Source organism: Cetorhinus maximus, chromosome 3, assembly GCF_964194155.1.
Source record: "Cetorhinus maximus chromosome 3, sCetMax3.hap1.1, whole genome shotgun sequence".
Classification (NCBI taxonomy): Eukaryota; Metazoa; Chordata; class Chondrichthyes; order Lamniformes; family Cetorhinidae; genus Cetorhinus; species Cetorhinus maximus.
The window spans coordinates 132,388,181-132,407,182 of record NC_135881.1 but is presented as its reverse complement, the minus strand read 5'-3'; the positions used below and the strand labels follow the sequence as shown (position 1 = coordinate 132,407,182).

At 40.6% G+C, this 19,002-nt stretch overlaps 1 protein-coding gene across 1 annotated transcript in view; it reads right to left on the bottom strand.

The window, feature by feature from the left end:
* The window catches only part of snx10b (sorting nexin 10b), a 42,219-nt gene extending 23,440 nt beyond the window's left edge, over positions 1 to 18,779 (bottom strand). Inside the window, exon 1 of the mRNA XM_078535185.1 lies at positions 18,676 to 18,779. The gene's annotated coding sequence lies outside the window, so the exon portion shown is untranslated. The remainder of the gene's footprint in view (positions 1 to 18,675) is intronic.
* Positions 18,780 to 19,002: the final 223 nt, after the last annotated feature.

Here is a 19,002-nt window from a genome sequence, read left to right as displayed (position 1 = left end):
CAGTGATGTGCTTATAAATCGAGCAGCAACCACCACAAGCACAGTCAACATGGAATTCAGGAAGTTGCTGCAAATTGTCCTGCTCCTCCAGAAGCTTTGCTACATTGGTATCTTGCTGAGAGGCTCAGCATTGATACACTTGGAATGCCACAAAGTTCCTGTTCTCACCTCCCAAACATAGATCCCAACTAAATTCTCCAGAAAATGCTGGGGCGTGTCCATTCCATTATAAGTAAATTCTTTAATGGTATGACAAGTCTTAATTACTTGCAAACAACCTCTTTGGAATTGAAAATTTATTTTACAAAGTGTGAAGTCTCATTCTTTCAGATGTTAATTATTGTTGGAGATTTTAAAAATAAAACAATTTACCAATAAAATTTGATTTATTTCCCTCTCTCTCTCAATCCCATCTTTTATTACTTGATTTGACATTGAATTATCTATTTCAACCAACACTTCCTAGTTCAGATTCTGTTTTCCCAGTAAGAATTCTTCAACCTGAATGCTTAAAGGAGATAGAAGGCTGCTTGATTTTTAGAGGGAGCTGTGCTAATATGGTTTTAAGTTCCAGGGCACAACCCTATAGAAAGCCTGGCAACTGCTGACCATAAAATCCAGGCAAATATCTTTGCTTTTAATAACACGGATGTGACATGTCACTTCCTACGATCAGATTCACAAAAGTTGGAAAATGTCCACTATGAATGCAAAACAGATCTGAAGTTGATCTCTGTATTAATTAATACACTGATTAAAAACTAATGTTTTAAAAGCCAGCATTAGTTTATTCTCTGCATAAAAGTTAGAGTTATCCTCAATTATTGTGAAAATCTACAGAAAAACAAACACTAACAGTTCTGATTTTCATGTAACTTCAAATATGTGATACGTAGTGATATAGATAGATATAAAAAGAAAATTTTGCAATATTACGCCAAAATTTCTTAAATACATGTCACAATTTGTTTGCAAAAATTAAAATACTTAATCCTGCTCATTCCTTCCTGATACCGGTACACTCATATGTTCAATAAAATTATGCAAAGCATCTTCCTCATAACCAATAGATAATTTTGCATATTTTCATATTTTAAATGTTGTAATATGCAAGAGATCATAGAACAAAAATGCTAATGGAAATGCATTCTAACCTAAATATTGCCTACCCCTTTTTAAAAAAAATTACGTGCATTAAAACTAACTGCAGAAGGTAAGTGGAGCAGTGTTTTAGAATATTTTCCTTTGGCCTTTGAAACCTGGGTTTGAATTCATCCATATTGATGGGATGAAAGTCCAACACACAGTAAAGCATGAATGTGTATTTGGCCTGAACCAAATTCCTTGTGGTCTGAAAACAGAATAAACCTGCCTTTGATCCCAAGAGTCCAGAAAGTTAACTGGTATAGAAAACAGGAGGGGAAAAAGGGCTATTTGTCTCAATAGTTATGCTATAGTACTTAGAGAAAGAAAAAGCCATCAGGCTCACGTACACATATCCACCAACCCTGTCCCTATGAAGCCTTTTGGAAGAAATCAAAATTAACAAAGATCTGTCACCAATTCAGGAAATCCCCAATCGATCAAAAGTGACCTGGGCAAGACCAGGTTATTACCCAAAATAATGCCCTTTTTTGCCATAATCTGTTTTCAGAAACATGTATAATGTGACTGCAACCTCCAGGATGCTGTTCCATAAGTCAATCATCCCGTGGGAAAAATAAAACATTCAACCTCACTGCCCGTTTTCTCAGTTTAAAGGGAACTCCCTCGAATGACCCAGCCCCATCACCTCAAATAATGTGTTTACTTGTCTGTTACTGACCTCCAAGGATTTGGAGCAAGATGGACAAGACATAAAAAAGATTTTAGTCAGCAGACAAAGATATGAATCTTTAAAAGTAAGTGAAGCTTTTAATTAATAGTATTATAATAGCCATTCCTAAGAAGTATCTGGAAACAATATATTTGTTGCTCTCTTTTCAACAACCATTGTCATTAGCAATACTCAACTGCAGTTAGCATTTCAGCACAATCCAATGGACCATCCAAGCAGTGCACTCTAGTAATGTCTAGAATTAGTATTTTTCTTTTCTACTCCCACTAAGAAACAGTCTGAATTTGAACACTTTGTGGTTGTTTTTACCATTGTATAAAGTTGAAACATTTATGTGACTGATTTGAGACAGATAGTCACGAATATCTCACCGGCAACTCTGTTCAGTGGCACAGTGGCTACTTAAAATTACAATCCCTAGATCAGATATAGAAGTAGCAACAAAAATGGTAATGCTTTGGTGCTCAAACAATGCCAGAGTGGGAAGATAATTTACAGCCACAAACCCGCAAGCTCACAGGCCGTGTTCTTTGCTGCCACTGTTTTGTGCAAGGTGAACTAGTTTGTCATTGCTGACATTACCTAGGCCCTTTAGGATTTTAAAAGCAATCATATCCCCCTTTTCTGTGAGAACATGCTAAATTTACATAATCGCTCCTTCATGCAATCCTTCCATCCCCTCATTCATATTGCTCTCTTCTGTACCCTTTGGAAATTTCCACTCTCTAATCCAGGCAAGAAACAAAAGTAAAATCTAAGCAATTAGAAATACCAAAACAGAAATTTCCATATTTGATCTTACCCTTCAGTACAACAAGTTTTGACATGTTGTTACAGAGCTATGCACAAATTTGTCCTTTGTAAATTAACATCTACTCTCCTGTCCCATCCTGCTTTGCAGCTACTCCTACCAGGAGATCTGCTACCTTTGTATGCCACGCTCTACTACCACCACATATACTACTGAGAGAAAAAGCAATAAATGCAACTATTCAGTTTTAAATGAGTTATATGCAATCATTAAAAGCATACTAAATAATTAATTTCATACTTCAAGAATTAATATACTGATTCAACATTTGCCAGAACCATCTTAGAATTAAACACTAATATCCTTATTCTAGCAAGTGTTTAATGGGGCATCACACTAACCAACAATTTCAGTAAAAACTAAGTTGCTGAGGGAAAAAAACCCTGTTGATTGAAATGATTTGATTTCTTTGAAAAAAATGAATTTGAGGTTGCTGTTATTTAGCTGTGAAAATTAGCACAATAATGGAAAAAATGTTCTAATTTACAAGACAGTAAATCATTAATTAAATATTCAATTAGTAAATGTTCAATTGCAACAATCCTAACTTATGATAATGTGTTTAGCCGCCCTAAAATTCACAAGTGGTTGCTATTTGTCAAATCTTCACAATTGTTCAGACCCAAATGAGATTTATTTGCATACAATAATGGTCAACAGATCACATTTAGTTCTTTAAAAGGTCATCTTGGTTGGTTTGATAATTAGTCACAGGGGTGAATTAGCAACTTTGTTTCCTAATATTGCACTGATGATAAACCATTCCAGCGCATTATATCTAATATTTTTCTGTACAATCAGGCAGGCACTATATTAGGTGGAATTTAAACACCATTCCAAAAAAAAGTGCAAGAGGCAAGATGGTAAAGTTAGTCCATTTATTTAAAAAATATATAAGTAGAGGTCTTTAAAGTCAATTTTTGCAAGTGGATTTGAAAACCTTTTTTTTTTGTCTTTTTTTTCCTGTTTTTTTAGCGAACAGAATCTATCAGGGAAGAATTAGAGCCAAAAAAAACCCCCAAAGTAATTGATGAAAAATCAGTTTTAAAAAGTTACTTTAAACATCACAAAAATATAGTATAAAAGGATGTATGTGTACTCCACTGTAATGCAAGTTTCTATGATCACATGTTCCGAATAATGTAGTGTAATAGCTTTGCCATCTAGAGAGCTGCACTAATAATCCAAACAAAAGAGAAGATTGAAAATATTTATTAAGTTAAAAAAATTGGAAATAAAAAGCTGGTATTAGTTTTAAAAGTGACCATGAAGATACCAGATTGCCATAAAAACCCAAACATCCACTAAATATCCACTAGGTCAAGTCAGTGGAATGGGGAAGAGGGTGCAGTGTAAAGCAAACTGCCAATTTCCTGTTGTTCTGTTTTGCATTACTGCCATTGGCCAAATTTCCTTCCCTTGATTGAATAAAATTCAGCTGATAATTCAGTTTACTCTTTCTTCATTTTGGCTGTTACTGTACTACATTGAAGAACCAGATCACATTCAGTAAAATAAAACACTAGATCACATTCTCTGCAATCTCAACATCAGATGCTAACTGTGGCTCATTTGGTAGCACACTCACTCCAGGACGTGGCACAGAAATTAAAACTGATGCTCCAGTGCAGTACTGAGGGAATGTTGAACTGTCCTCTTTCAGAGGCGATATCAAACCAAGTTGGTCTGCCTGTTTTTGAAGAGCATGTGAGTTATTCTCTGTCCTGGTCCCTGGCCAACATTTATTCTTCAATCATTACAAAAACCAGATTTACTGGACATTATCACATTGCTGTTTGTGGGAGCTTGCTGTGCACAAACTAGCTGGGGTTCATATACAAAGGCTATTTTCATTTCTTCAATCAATATAGTGCCGGAACACAAAAGGGCTTATGTAGGTCAAGATTTGCTGGCAACCCAACATAATAAATACAGATGACATTTCATTGAATTAGTTCCAAGAGCTCTAACATACCTAGACGGAATATCTATTTGTGGTCTGTGAATTAGTACACAAATGACAAACAAACTTGTCCAAGGCCTGCAATACTTTGAGAGCTCAAGCATTCACAACCGTTTAAAAACGACAAAAAAAAACTCCCTCAACAAGGATATTAGAAGTGAAGTGGATGAAGGAGCTAATGCATTCTAAAGTTAGTTGCGAGTAAAATCGCTATTATTCTCCACCAACACTTTTGCAAACTTATTCAGTGAATAACTAGTCATACAACCTTGAAACATCCGAAGTTTGAATCAGTCTGTTTTTGTCCCATCCTGCACAAGGTAGGAATGCAACAACATGCTGCAGCTGTATAGAACCTTGGTTAGGCCACACGTGGAATATTGCATGCAATTCTGGTCGCCACATTACCAGAAGGATATGGAGGCGTTGGAAAGGGTGCAGAGGAGGTTTACCAGGATGTTGCCTGGTCTGGAGGTTATTAGCTATGAGGAGAGGTTGGAGAAACTCGGATTGTTCTCACCAGAGCGACAGAGATTGAGGGGCGACTTGATTGAAGTTCACAAAATTATGAGTGGCATGGAAAGAGTAGATAGTCAGAAGCTTTTTCCCAGGGTGGAAGAGTCAATTATTAAGGGGCATAGATTTAAGGTGAGAGGAGAAAACTTTAGAGGAGATGTGCGGGGCAAGTTTTTTACGCAAAGGGTAATGTCTGGAATTTGTTGCAAGAGGTGGTGGAAGTAGGTACGATAGTGGTGTTTAAGAGGCAACTTGACAAATACATGAATAGAATGGGAATAGAGGGATATGGACCCCGGAAGTGCAAAATGTTTTAGTTTGACAGGCAATATGATCGGTGTAGGCTTGGCGGGCCGAAGGGCCTGTTCCTGTGCTGTACTTTTCTTTCTTCTTTTCTTTAAACTGGACAAAGTTCCTGATGGCTATCCGAAAACCTCTGCTTCAAAGTTGCATTTGTAAACACTTATTTTTACAGAATCAGGCTCAGTTGTGATGTCCCTTGTGTTTAATAAACAAACTAACTAAACAAAGTGTACCAATGGACAAAGTAGCAGACAGCAGTCAGCACCAATGGAAGAAAAACCCAGGTAAGAGTGAATGCCATCAGGATTGAGGATCCATCCTAACATTGCATGTGGCTGATCTTAGAGTGCACTTCAGTTTAATGCTGAGGAAAGAAGAACAGATGTGGATATCTGCTAGCAAGTTATTTGACTGAATATCCAACTGATACTCATTTTCTAAGCCAATGTACAAAGAAGAATGGTCCATTGTACAGGTTATCCAGAGCTGTCTGCATTAGTGGAACTGGATTCAGTCGGAATCAGAACGTTCAGAAGATAAGAACAAAAAATAGGTTTGGGGATAAAGAGAAAAAGGAAGCAGTGGAAAAAAGTGTTCAGTGGGCTCCGGATTAGGATGTAAACATTTAGTTGCCGCCTCTTGCATTAAAAAAAATTCCAAATGATTAATACAAATGAGAAAGTTCCTCATCGTCAAAGTCTGAAAACCTACTTGGATCATGTGAATAGCTCATGAGCACACTTACTTAAAGCTGTAGCTTTCACAAATATTGTTGTGCATTTTAAGAGCGTTTTCAGTTACGTTAATAGATTGGAGAAGGGATTTGATAGAGATGTTTAAAATGATGGTGGGGGTTGGCGGTGGGGTGGGGGGGAAAGAGGTCTGAACGGAGTTGAAAGGCAGAAACTTTGCCATTGGCAGAAGAATTGAGAACCAGAGGACATCAATTTAAGCTGATTGCTTTGCCAGAGGTGACGAGGGTTTTCTTCTTAAAAAAAAAGTGAATGGTTAGGATCTGGAATGTACTGCCTGACAGTGTAGTATAAGCAGATTCAATCATGGCTTTCAAAAGGGAGCTGGATAATTAGCTGAACAAAATTTTGGAGTGCTACAGGGAAAAGGCAGGTGAGTGGAACCAGGCACTCAGCAGAGAGCTGGCAGAGACACAACAGGCCAAATGGTCATCTTTGTTATACCATCTTATGACTCTACGATTCTGTAAACTTTACCCTCACACAGGATATGCATGCAATATTCATGCCCATTCATTCTACTACGCTTGACCCTGCTGGAAATATAAAAATGAAAAGGTTTTGAGCATCCTTTAGAAATACAGCTTCTGGAGAGATTGAGTAAGAGTGCATTAATATATTACCCTTTCAAGGCAGATATTTGGAATCAAAATCAATCCAGATTAATTGAATACCAATTTCCACTTTCAGTTAGCTCTTCTCAGTCTCAAGTTAGTTCCTTGTAGATAAAATGCCACAGCATACCGAGCACCAGATTAGTTGCCTCACTCAGCCCACAAAGTTGGGTGATTTGGACATTGAAAGATTTTACACTGGTGCAATACGAAATGATCAGAGATTAGGATCCACAAAGGCATGTTACTGGACCACATTAACAACTATAATCCACACTGAATGTGACCTGGGATACTTGAGGCTGGACTGACACTGGCAGCAAAAAGGAACTGTTGCATTCTCTAGCTACCAATGTATTCTCCCAGCCTACCTCCCCAAAGACATGTAGTCCGATGTGTGTTTCCAAACCATGAGCATACATGAGTAAATAGGAAAGACCGGAGAAAGTTAGGTTATCAGCCTGGAAAGGGAGTGCCCGAGAGATAATATTCTTGCAAATGCCTAAGAGTAAGGATCCAGAAATATTTATCTCAGCATTTCTAAACTGCAAGAGCAGAACTTAAAAACACAAGTGCAAACTAGCAACAAGTAATTTTAAGATATTAGGAAAATAAACTTCATATAATTACTCAGTATATGCAAATTTGGCACATAATTCCATCCATGTTACAGCTTTGTTGTCATCAACATGAAAAGTACATAAGCCAGATGGTCGACTTAATGAGCATGATTCAACAATGTGGAATATGGTTTGCATTTGTGCATATCACAAATACCCCATAGATGAATAATTGAGGCACACTGTTCCTGTCCAGCTCAAAAGAAGCTCCCAACAGCGACTTGGTTATTTGAATCCTGGTTGATAGGCTCTGGGGTCAGAGATGGCATAAGAACATAAAAAGTAGGAGTTGACCACACAGTCCCTCAAGCCTGCTTCACCATTCAATACAATCATGGCTGATCTTCTGCCTCAACTCCACTTTGTTGCGCACTTCCCATATTCCTTGATTCCCTGAGGGACTAAAAGTCTGTTTATCTCAGGCTTAAAAATATTTAACGATGGAATATCCACAATCCTCTGGGGTTGGGAATGCCAAAGATACACAACCCTTTGAGATGAAGAAGTTTCTCCTCATCTCAGTTCTAAATGGTTGACTCCTTATCCTGTGACTGCACTTCCCAGTCAGGAGAAACAACCTCTCAGCGTCTAACCCAAGAAGCCCCTTCAGGATCTTGTCTGTTTCAGTGAGATCACAATTCCAGTTCTTTAACTATTCAACCACTCTCATATTTAAACAAAAGCAAAACCATTTTGTCTCGGTAGCATACTTGAGTAAATAGGAAAGACTGGAGAAAGTTAGGTTATCAAAGTTCGGTTTATGTTCTGGGTGTTCATTACAAACGAAGTGCACATTAATTTCAGGTTCTCTGCTCCAATTATCCTCTTCACCATGGGTATACAGTCACTTTATACTTCTATGCCTCTCCAGGATGGTCTCCAGAACTTCCATTTCTTATTTGAATTGACACACAAGAACCATTCACCATTGCCCTCTATTCTGCTGAAATGGTTCCTATCCTCCACTCATTTCCTCATAAAAGGCATTATCACAATGAGAATCTGTACAGTCCTCAGCCTACTCACATACCCTCTCTGACCTCTTTCACTGTTACACTAAGTGTCTCACTCTTATGGAGAATTTCAATAACCATGTCTCCAATTTCTGCCCATCCCTCGCCTTCACATGGTCCACCTCTAATTCATCATTTCTTGAACTTCTCTCACCATGACTCTAGCCAAGATTACTACCGGCACCTATTCCAAGCCACAGGAGTATATTACCAGGATTATGTTTCTCCTCATTTCATTTCCTGTATAGATTTCACTCCTTTTTCCCAATTTTTCTGGTAAATCTGCTCCGATTACTTCACTTTCTTGATGACCTTGGTTTTTTCTCTCAATAATGGTAAAGATGACTGCCTCTGGAAAAGGCTATACTGTTGTAGGGTTGTGGGAAGGGTTAGTGAGCGAAGCTAAAGGACACCGTGAAAACTGCTGAGCACTATATGTGGAGAAATGGTGCAGGAGGGAGTACTTCAGATTCCTGGAAAATTGGGACCAGTTCAGGGGTAGAAGGAACTTCTTTAAGATGGACAGGTTGCACCTCATCAGAACTGGCACCATTGTCCTCAAGGGAAGAGTAACTAGTGCTATGGGGAGGGTATACAATAATTTGGCAAGGTAAACAGGGTGGAACATGAGAGAGAAACCAGGTGCACAGAACTGGGAGAGACAAATATCTCCGGGACTGAAGGATAGTTCAGATATAGAAAAACTGTACAAACAGGAGGCAAATGCAAGGCAGTCAATGATGCGTTTTTAGTACATGCATAAATGCACATAGCATAGTAAACAAGATTGGTGAGCTAGAGGCATAAAAGTCGCTACACTGGACTATGATTTAGTGGCAATAACAGAACCCTTACTTAAAGAAGAGGATTGGAAACTTGTTATACCTGACCAAAAGGTGCTCAAGAAAACAGAGAAGGAGAAAAAGGAAGGGGATAGGAGTATTGATCAAAGAAACTAGTGGAGCACTGAAGGAGGATCAAGGGTGCAATTTATTTGATTAGAATTAAAGAACAATAGTAGAACTATTACGCTACTGAATGTATTATGGAGGCCAAACAGTGGAAAGGCAGTGGAGATGTAAGTTTGCAGACAAATTGCAGGAAAACAAGAACTTCAAGTAGTGATAATGAGGAACTTCAATAATCCTAATATAGGCTGGGATAGTAACAGAGTAAAGGGCAGAGAGGGTGAGGAATTCCCAAAATGTGTACCAGAAAACATTTTAGTTTAGTATGTTTCTAACCCAATGAAGGAGGAAGTAGTGCTCGTTCTAGTTCTGGGGAAAGTGGAGCCAAGTGGAGTGTGTTTCAGTGGGAGGGTGCTTGGAGAACAGTTCTCATCACATATCAGATTTAGAATAGAGAATGATATGAACAATGAAGTATAAAAATACTTAAATGGAGGAGAGTTACTTTCAGTGAGTTATAAAGAAATCTGGCCCAAGCGGGTTGGTATCAAAAATTGGTAGGCAAAACAGTAATTAAACAATGAAGCCATCAAACAGGACCCTGGTTCAGGGTATAGAGTAGACATATTTCCACAAATGGGGAAGGAAGGATGTCTGAAGAAAAGGAGACTTATGATAAATGCAAGGTTCATAATTCAGGGAAACAAGCTGAATACAGGAAATGCAGAGGAGATCTAAAAAAGGAATTAAGTGGCACAAATAGAATGAGAGTACAATAGAGGCTAACATAAAAGGGAAGCCATAAAGTCTTTTATAAATGCATAAAGAATAAAAAGGGTAGTCAAGGAAGGGTAGGGCCAATTAAGGGGCAAAAAGGACATCTTTTCATGGAGGGAGAGGTCACGGATGAGGTACTAGATTCAAAGTCCTCATTTGACTTCCCTAAAGACGAATGCAACAGGAGAGGAGGCGGCAGTAGTGATACAGTATAGGATAAAATCAATAAGAACAAAGTATTTAAAAGGCTGTGAGTCCTCAAAAGTAGAAAAATCAGCTGGTGGGATGAGATGCATCCTGAGTTATGAGAAGGAAAGGGAGAACTTGCAGATTCTATGGCCAGAATCTTCCAATCCTCCTTGGATATGGGAATGGTGCCCAGAGGACTGGTGGATTGCAATTGTTGCACCCCATTTGAAAAAAGGGAAGAGGGATAAAGCCAGCAACTACAGGCCAATCAGCTGCGGATTAGTAGTGAAAAAATTAAGAGACAATAATTGGGAAAAAAATTTCCATTTGGAAAATTATGGACTAATAAATGAAAGTCTGCATGGATTCATTGAAGGAAAATAGTGGCTGGAATCTTCTGCTCCTGCTGGTGGCAAGTTTGGAAGTGGGAAGGGTATGTAATTAGGAGAGATGGTGGCGTACCGGAACCCCACTGCCTTCCTGCCTCCGGCAGAATTAAGTTCTGGTTGGAAACTGTCTATTGAGGCCCTTAAGTGGTCATTAATTGGCCACTTAAGGGCCTCATTCTGTTGCCGCTGGTGTTAACCCAGTGGTGGGTGGGCCTGACAACATGCAGTGTGCACGACAGGTAAAACTGTGAAGTCAGCTTCTAACCTCCGGGGTGGGGTCCCCCGTTTCAAAGGTGCTCAGGATCAGGAGGTGGGGGTAAGGGGGGGTGGGTGCTGCTGAGAGCCACCCCTTTTCCCCTCTCCCTGCAACCCCCATCCTCCAAAACCATGCTCCACCTCCCATATTACTTATCCCCAGGCCACAGATAAGTATGTGTTCAACTCCAGGCAGCACAATTTAAGAAGAATGACAAAGCATTAGAGAGGGTTCAGAAGAAATTTATTAGGATTATGAATCTAGTTATATGGAGAGTCTGGAGAAGCTGTGATTGTTCTCCTTAGAGAAGAGCAAATCGAGAGGAAATTTGTTAGAGGTGTTCAAAATCACAAAGGGTTTTAATAGAGTAAATAAGGAGACACTGTTTCCAGTGGCACAAGGGTCATTAACAAGAGGGCACAGATTGAAGGTGACTGGCAAAAGAACCAGGGATAACATGAGGGAAAATTAAAGAAAAACACAATGCATTTCTCTGATCTGGAATTGTTCTTCCACCAGGGTGGTGGAAGTAGATTCAATTTTCTGTCCTGGAAATGTGGTGGAAGTAGGTTCAATCAAGACATTCAAGAGGGTATTAGATGATTATTTAAACAGAAACAATGTACAGGGTTACAGGGAAAAAGCAGGAGAATGGCACTGAATCATAATGCTCATTTGGAGAGCTGGTGCAGACACAATGGGCCGAATGGCCTCCTTCTGCACTGTAACAATTCTGAGATTCTGTGAATAGTAACATTTAAAAGAGGATTGGATAAATACTTGAAGGATAAACATTTAGAGTGTTATTGGGAAATAGGAGAGCATGACTAATTGGATAGCTCTCCCAAAGAGCCAGCACGGACACAATGGGCAAAAAAGGCCTCCTTCTCTGTTCTACCATTTTATGATTATATATCCTGGCTACTACAATGAGTAAACGTCCTTTGTGTTACTTCCTTATCACTGCCTTTGCAGGGCTGTCTCATTGAGTCTATGGTACCAGCATGTGATGTGATTAACCACTAACCACTAAATTATCAACTTCTAACACTATCTTTCTGTGTGAGCTGTCTTGATAATCGCTGCATTAATCCTATCTCTCATGAACGCTCTGATTTTGCTATACATAAAAAGAACACAAGTGATCAGGGCCTTTGGGATGATGGCAGAGGAGAGGGGGGTTGGGGAGGGAGGATTGCAGTGAGAAATAGTGTGTTGAACCATGGCTAGTAGCACTCTCACTTGAATCAAAAAGGTTGTTGGTTCAAGTTCCACGCCACAACCGCGAAACAAAACCAAGGTTGACACTCCAGTGCAATATTGAGAGAGTGCTGCACCATGGGAGGTAATGCCTTTCGGATGAAAGGTTAAACCAAAGCCCCATCGGCCTGCTCAGGTGAAAGTAAAAGATCCGACGACACTATTTCAAAGAAGAGCATGGGAGTCTTCCTGTGTCTTGGCCAATATTTATCCATCAATCAAAATTGTAAAAACAGATTTTTCTGGTCATTATCACATTGTTCTTTGTGAGCGCTTGCTGTGTGCAAATTGGCTGCACTATAAAAGTGGCTACACTTCAAAAATACTTTATTGACTGCAAAATACTGTGGGACATCCTGTAATCACAAAAGGCAAGATATAAATACAGGGTTTTTTCACATTTGCCTTAATTAGGCAAGAATGATGAAACAAGGAGGAAGTATGTGAGGATATACAAGAATGAAGTCTGATGGAGAAGTGAAGCAGGTAGAAATACCTAGACTAGAAGAGAGAGTCATCCCAATGAGCTCAAAAGCAAAATATTACAGATGCTGAAAATCTGAAATAAAAAAAAATGCTGGAAATACTCAGCAGGTCAAGCAGCATTTGTGGAGAGAAACAGGAGTCGAGATGACCTTTCGTCAGAACTCAAGAGAAAGGTCACCTTGACCTGACAGGTTAACTGTGTTTTGCTTCACAGATGCTGCCTGACCTGCTGAATGTATTGTCTGCTTCCTTACTTTATGCTGGATATTAATTAAAGTAAGTTACCCAATGATACCAGAGTCCAAATCTGATTGAGATAAAGACGATATCTTACAGTAATTCACATGTACTTCCTCCAAATGCGGTAAACTACATTTATTATTCACCACTGTCATAACCTCTCTGTAGCTGACCACCAACTCCTATCTCCATTCTTACACTAGCCTGTCTTTTTTCAATTTCAGATTTCAGTCCTGAAGCAGATAGACTTAGAAAGGTTACAAAAGCAAAAGCAAAATACTGCAAATGCCAGAAATCTGAAATTTTAACAAAAAATTCTGGAAATGCTCAGGTCAGGCAGCATCTGTGGGGAGAGAAACAAAGTTAAAATTCCGGGTTGATGACCTCTCATCAAAACAAGATCTTTCACCTTTCTGATGAAAGCTCCTCAGATGTTAGCTTGGTTTCTTTCTATCTCCACAGAGGCTGGTGAGTATTTCCAACATTTTCTATTTTGATTTCACTCAAGAAGTTAGGCCTTTTTTTTCCTTCAATTTTGTACTGAGCAAGATGAGGATATCACTATTGGGGATCTTCTGCAGATACTGACAGGCCTAGGTATTTTCAGTATTGATTATTTCTAAAATGTGCTAAGTGTGCAAAAAAAAAAAGTTCCTCAGAACTTGTTAATATATAATCACTGACTCTTCTCTAAAACCTAAGTAGTTATAACCTGGTTACAGATTTTTTTAAAATTAATTCATGGATGTGGGCATCGCTGGCTGGGCCAGCAGTTATTGTCCATTCCTAATTATCCTTGAGAAGGTGGTGGTGAGCTGCCTTCTTGAACTGCTGCAGTCCATGTGGTGTGGGTATACCCACAGTGCTGTTAGGGAGGGAGATCCAGGATTTTGACCCAGCGACAGTGAAGGAACGGCGACATATTTCCAAGTCAGGATGGTGAGTGACTTGGAGGGGAACTTCCAGGTGGTGATGTTAGAAATCAGATTGTATTAGAAATGGGAATTCTACTGTAATACCAAAATAGATATATAGCAGAGTATGGGTCTTCTACAAATTTAATCTGAGACACAGTTGAATTTAGATAGGGAAATGATTTGAGCAGGACTATGAGAGCTTTATAGAACCATAGAAAAGTTACAGCACAGAAGGAGGCCATTCGGCCCATCTTGTCCATGCCAGCCCGAGGACACCCAGATGCCCTTTCTAATCCCACCTTCCTGCACCTGGCCCATAGCCCTGCAGATTACAGCACTTAAGGTGCAGATCTAGGTCCTTCTTTAAAAGTGTTTAGAGTTTCTGCATCTACCACCAATTTAGGCAGTGAATTGCAGACGCCCACTACCCTCTGCGTAAAAATGTTCTTCCTCATGTTACCCCCCCCCCTACACCTTCTGCCACTTATCTTGAATCTATGTCCCCTGGTTCTAGAATTCTCCACCAAGGGAAACAATTTTATCCTATCCATTCTATCTATTCCCCTCATAATTTTGTACACCTCAATCAAATCACCTCTCAGCCTTCTTTGCTCTAAGGAAAATAACCCCAACCTATCCAATCTCTCCTCGTAGCTACACTTTTCCTCCTCTAAACCTCCTCTGCACTCTCTCCAGGGCTATTACGTCCTTCCTGTAATGTGGTGACCAGAACTGCACACAATACTCCAGTTGTGGCCTCACCAGTGTTTTATACAATTCCAACATTATATCCTTACTTTTATATTCTACACCTCTGCCAATGAAGGAGAGCATTCCATATGCCTTCTTTACAACCTTGTCTACTTGAACTGCCGCCTTCAGGGACCTGTGTACTTGTACGCCAAAATCTCTCAGTTCACCTACACCTCTTAGTATATTCCCATTTATTGTGTAATCCCTGGAACTGTTTGACCTCCCTAAATGTATGACCTCACACTTCTCTATGTCAAAATCCATATGGCACTTTACCGCCCACTTCACCAACCCATCTATATCATTTTGGAGATTATGGCTTTCCTCTACACTATCCACTACTCGGCCAATCTTTGTGTCATCTGCAAATTTCCCAATCGTGCCCCTCACGTTCACGTCCAAATCGTTAATATATAACACAAACAGCAAGGGTCCCAACACCGAGCCCTGTGGAACACCACTTGAGACAACTTTCCATTCGCAAGGGCATCCATCGACCATTACCCTTTGTTTCCTGGTACAAAGCCAACCTTTTATCCAGTTTGCCACATTACCCTGAATCCCATGGGCTTTTACTTTCCTGACCAATCTGCCATGTGGGACCTTGTCAAATGCCTTGCTAAAATCCATGTACACAACATCCACTGTACTACCTTCATCAACCCTTCTTGTCACTTTCTCAAAGAATTCAATCAAATTTGTGAGGCAAGACTTTCCTTTAACAAATCCATGCTGACCATCCCTGACTAGTCCATGCCTTTCCACATGACAGTTAATCCTATCTCTCAGGATTGATTCTACTAATTTGCTCACCACCGATGTAAGACTAACTGGCCTATAATTGTTTGGCATTTCCTTTGATCCCATTTTAAACAATGGAACTACGTTTGCATTTCTCCAGTCCTCCGGTACCTCCCCTGTATCTAGTGAAGATTGGAAAATCATCCTCAGAGCATCTGCTATCTCCTCCCTGACTTCCTTCAGCAGCCTCGGAAACAATCCATCTGGCCCTGGTGACTTATCAACTTTCAACGATTTCAACCCTTTGAGTACTTCCTCTCTCTTTATGACTATCCCATCCAATATAATTATGTCCCCTTTTTGAAGTACTTAGTGTCATTCATTTTGGTTTAAAATTATAAAACTTATTTTAAAGGATGGCATGCACCAAATAACAAGCTGCCAGCTTGTCTGATAGCTCAGTGAGCTATAGAAACTATGTACATCCATGGCTCAATTCCCTGATTTAAAAATCATGGCCACAGCATTGGTAGAACACAGAAATTGGCTTCAGTGCCACTGGACTTGGATGGAAGAAAGGAAAGTCAGTATAACTTCTTTTATTTCTATTCCCATCAAGGAAGTACACAAGATGAATGTCAGGTGGTGGAAGGATCAGTTTGGCAATGATGGCGTTTCCCTTTTCCTCCAAAATTGTGGTCCCATTCTTATCTATCGAGTCACAGCCAGACAATGACCTGCAACAACTTCTCTTTCCAATCAAACACCATGGGGCAGAATTTTCCCCCCATCGGAAGGGGGGAGTTCAGGAATGGGGGCGTGGAGGTGCGCTTCCGATCGGCGCCCCCGATCAAGCGCGCGCCGCCATTTTACATGGGCAAGCTAATTAAGGCTTACCCAGTGTGACGCGCGCCCGGAAGCGCTATGCGCTCCCTGTGTGGACTTGGGGGAATTCCCTAAGCCGGGAGTGCACTCTTTCACGCATGCATGAGAAAGAGTGCACTCATCTCCCTGAGGCTAAGTGCTGCCTCAGGGAGATCGGCTCCATATTAAAAAATGTTAAAAACAGAGGAAAAAGAATTTCCCTGACATGTCCCCTCATGTGGCACTGTCACATGAGTTGGGACATGTCCATCACTTTCAGTTACACTTTTATTGAATTTTCAAAAACCTACATGAAACCTCATCCCGCCCGTGGATGAGGTTTCATGCTTTTCCCAATGCCCACCAGGGCTCCCAGCCTGCCTGCCAACTTTAAGGTTGGATGGGCAAGTCCACTAATTACGTTAATGACTTTGTCAATGGCCTCAATCAGCCATTAACAGGTCTGCGGGCGCACAGCTGATTCGGCTGAGCCCCCACCCACGTGAAAATTGAAATGAGGCGGGGTGACATCCGGAGTTCCGCCCGACATCATCCAGCGTCATTTTACGCATCGGCGAGCGGGCCCCGCCCCCCCACCCCCGACCAGGAGATCCTGGCCATCATCTCTGGTGTTCCCCAAGGATCTATCCCTGGCCTCTTCCTATTTCTCATCTACATACTGCCCTTGGTGACATCATTCAAAAACTTAGCGTCAGTTTCAACATGTACACTGACAACACACAGCTCTACCTCACCAACATCAGTCTCAAACCCTCCGCTGTCTCTAAGTCATCAGGCTGCTTGAGCAACATCCAGTACATATTTGACCCTAAAAAGAGCTCCCTATGGCAAACGCGTGCCATCACCAAGACCACCTATTTCCACTTTTGTAACATCGCCCAACTCCACCCATGCCTCAGGTCATCTGCTGCCAAACCCTCAGCGATGCCTTTGAGACGTTGTTACCTCTAGACTTGACTATTCCTATGTCCTCCTGGCAGACCTCTCACGTAGACGTCAGCTCATCCAAATATGGGCTGCCCATAACCTAATTCGCACCAAGTCCCATTTGCCCATCATCCTTGTGCTCCCTGATCTATACTACCTCCTGGTTAAGCAATACCTCAATTTTAAAATTGTCATCCTTGTTTTCAACGTTCTCCATGGCCTTGCCACTCCCTTTCTCTGTAACCTCCTCCAGTCCCACAAACCTCTAAGATATCTGCCCTCCTCCAATTTTGGCCTCTTTAGCATCCCTGATTTTAGTCTCTCCACCACAGGGTGGTTGTGCCTTCAGTTGCCAATGCCTTAAGTTATGGAATTCCCGCCCTCAGCCTCTCCACCTCCCTTCCGTCCTTTAAGATGCTCCTTAAAACCTCTGACAAGCTTTGGGTCGTCTGCCCCAATATCTCCTCATACAGCTCAGAGAGAAATTCTGTTCAACAGCATTCTTGTGAAATGCCTTGGGACGTTTTAGCACAATAAAAGACGTATTTACTGTTGTTGCCAACAACTTCTCTCAGTTCATCCACGAACAAGGTACTGATTGGCTGCTTGTGTGCCATTGGAACTAGAAGAATCAACCCCTTCAACAACAGAAAAAAAAATTGTAGAATATGATTTTTTTTAAAAACACAAAAAGCTTCATATATTTAACACATAAGTCATCATTTTTTAAAAATTCATTCACAGGATGTGGGTTTCGCTGGCTGGGCCAGTATTTATTACCCATCTGTGCCACTCAAATTGATCACTGAGATTGTTGAGTGATCAACAATTCGCTATTCCACAAACCGGAAAGAAACACATTTCTCACATTTATTGCATAGACTGATCTAAAAGTCTTATGTGACGTTGACTCATGGCTTTAGTCACATCTTCCTCGCAATGGTGGTGTACCAATACCTTTCAAAACTACCGCACATACGGGAAGTGGATCTTGCCGCTTACAGTCAACTTCTACATTTGCTTCAGTTTTAATTTTTTTTTGATGAACTGAAACAGTAAAATCGAAAGGCAGGAACCTGATTACTAGCTATCAACATAAACACTTCCTGATTATTAATCCCTCCACAGATTCCAGCAGAGCTGAGTTCTTCCAGCATTTCCGTTTTTGTTAATCCTTTAGTATGGTACTTCAAAACAAAAACTTAAAATCAATACAAAGCAAATTTAGCAGTCAACAGGGCGATATCTAACAAACAGGAACGAAAAGGCCAAGAGCCGCAGTCAAGAGGAAAATAAGGAAACACTCGGTTTGGCAATGCCGAGATTGTTTCAAAGGGAGAAACGGACCGGAAGACAAAAGCTTTGCCAAATTGAGTGTTAATGGGTATCAAGCACCGGTTCCCGAAAAAGGCGGCTGTCCTGTGAGGTTCGCATGTTGCAACTTTGCTCCGCGCCGCCGAATTGTTACAGTAACAACATCCAGCTGTCAATTACAGCCTGCTCCCTCCACTCACTCACCTGCCCACAGCACCAAGACACTGGGTAACTGCACTCAGAAGCAGCTCCTTTCGATTTGGTGCCGAGGTTGGATCACCCCGATCACATGACAACGACCAACTTCTGAGCTTAAGTCTGCTGCTGCTTCCGCCCTTAACAGCCAAAGGGCAAAGCATCGCTATGGGGCTTTTTTTTAAAAAAAATGCCGTCCTCAAAATTCGAAATCCCTGAAGGTACATCCTGCTTGATGACACAATTCATTGCATAGCTGAGAATCTTCTTTCAAAAGCAATATGGGTGAATGTAATTTTTTTCAAGCTTCTCATGAAACACCATATTTCCCACATT